The following is a 2499-nucleotide window of genomic DNA, read 5'->3' as shown; positions in this document are numbered from 1 at the left end:
ACCCCTGCCCTCCCACCCATTCCACCATTGTGGGCTAGAGACAAAAGAATGCTGCTGACACAATGACTCACAATGCAACTATGGGCTACAGCCTAGAGTCTTTAGTCACAGGTGTTTCCACAGAGACAAGGTTTTTGGTTTAAAAGCATCTTTGTTCCCAGATTTATTCTCTGGGTTCCTTTAGAGAAAACCTGTTTTATGAAACAAAAAACAAAGGTAGAGGCAGATGCAAGTCTGATGCCATCTCTACCACCACAAAGTGGCTAGAGTAGGAAAAATGGGATAACTTATTCTGATTGTCACTGAAGGACTTTAACTTTGGCTAAAAGTCCTTCATCTACCTTTTTAAGCAAACATGGAGAAATCCAAGTCCCATGGTTCTTACATTTCCATTGCTGTTTGAAATGCTCCTTGTGAAGGATAATTCTCCCAGATAAATGACAAAGTAGCTTTCGATGGCTAAAACCCATGTGCTGAGGCCAGGCTGGAGCTGAGGTGTCAGTGACAAATGATTCTGTACACAATAAAACCCAAGCTAGCATAGCATTCTTTTTGTGGTGGACTCAATTGAAAATTTTTTGTTTCATTGTTGGCGGCAGGGATGGTGCTTGTTTTTCTGGATATGGAGTGAAATTCAGAGCTCTGTTTGGATAAATGTCTTCAATTTGCTCAAGGATAGACTAGCAAGTTTAAGAAGAGAGATAGAATGAAAATCTACACATACAGAGAGCAACAAAAACAAAACCAGTCATCTTAAAAAACTTAACTAATATCTCTTTTCAGAGTTGGATTCTATTTTATTTCCACTAACAAGAAAAAACCCAAATTATTGGAAAACAGTTTTTTTCTCTCAAAATAGAATAAAACAATAGTCAAAAGGGAATCTTTTTACTTAATATGGTAGAATTGACGTTCTGGAATTTCCAAGGCTAGTGCATAAGGAGCCACGTCCAGTTCTCTTGGAATGCTTACTCTGGGGAAGCCTGCCACCATGCTGTAAGGAAGCCCAAGCTAGCCATCTGGAGAAACTGCGTGGAGAGAGGGATGACTGACCAGGTCCAACAATCCCAGCCATCCCAGGTACCATATATGTGAGCACAGAGCCCCCAGATGACCCTACCCCAACCTTCATCTGACAGCTACCACCTGGATGAGATGAGACTCTGAGCAAGAACCATCAGCTGAGCCGAGTGCACCCACACAACCACAGAGACAATAATGCATGTTTTTAAAGCCACCAAGTGTTGGCTGGTTTGTTGTGCAGTAATAGGTATAATTGGAGCTGTTTCTGAAAATAACTTCAACTTGCAGATTTGGTGGTAACCAGAGAAAAAATGATACAGAGGTGGCTGAGAGCCACAGCTTTGCTGGCAGGCTGCCTGGGGTTGACTCTATGGGTTCAAATCCTGGCCCTCGCATCTTGGATAATTACTTGCCCTCTCAAAACCTCAGCTTCTTATTTATAAAATATGGATGATAACAATAATAGTATCTCTCAAAGGTTGTTGGGAGGTACAAATAAATTCATGTAGAGTACCTAACACACTACTTGTCAAAGAGTACATGCTAAATAAATTACATCTCTTTTTATGATGAACTAAAATGGCCAATAGAAGCCCAAAGGCTTTGGGGGAAAATAGTCTGTTTACTTATTTCAATAAATGGTCTCTGTATTTGGATAATTGGTTCTATTCTTTCCAGCGGGCTGACCAACTCTTTGGAAAAGAATCATCACTAAGATGGTAAACTTGGAAAAGGAGCAGGTACATTCAAAGGCCATTTTTGAGAAATGATGTTCTCTCTGTCTATATGGGTGAAAAACTCGATGTTTCTTCTAAAAACACACCAATAGAGAAGCAAACACAGACATGAGTTTTAAGGTGCCTGTGGCAAAGTTAACTCTGCTGGGCTCTGGGTAATATACACTGTACATTCCAGAAATGACACTGCCTTGGAAATTTATTATGTGTAACATTTAATAAAGGGAAGAGTTTTACAAAACACCCTGGAGACGTGTGTTCTAATTGAGTATCTACTTTGATGTCTTAGAGCAAGTCACTATAAAAGGACTATGAGCACGTTCAGAGCACCTTCAGACACTGAAAAATAAAGGGGGGGCAGAGGACCTGAAAACGTGGAAACTTAAAAGAGAATGGCTGGAAGATATGCATGTTAATACTGTTAACATGAGAGCAGTCAAGTGTCCTTCTGGGTTTCAGCAAGGGCAGACTGGGGAAAGGAGTACGATAATGTGGGAGAGGCATGGACACTTTCCAGCCTGTTACTTATTGAGGCTAGAATGTTCAGAGACTAGAAAGGACCACCTTCTTATCTTAAAAGTGAAGTGGCATATATGATATATATGCAACAAACCATATGGTCCGTGTACCATGTAGTCCATATACCGTATCCAGGTATATGCACCCTTGGGTATCATTTAGAAAACTCCAATTGAAATTATACCCACGTGGCTTTGATCAAACACAAGCCTCCACATCA

Source organism: Hipposideros armiger, unplaced genomic scaffold (assembly GCF_001890085.2).
Source record: "Hipposideros armiger isolate ML-2016 unplaced genomic scaffold, ASM189008v1 scaffold_155, whole genome shotgun sequence".
Taxonomy (NCBI): Eukaryota; Metazoa; Chordata; class Mammalia; order Chiroptera; family Hipposideridae; genus Hipposideros; species Hipposideros armiger.
This window is presented reverse-complemented; position numbering follows the sequence as displayed.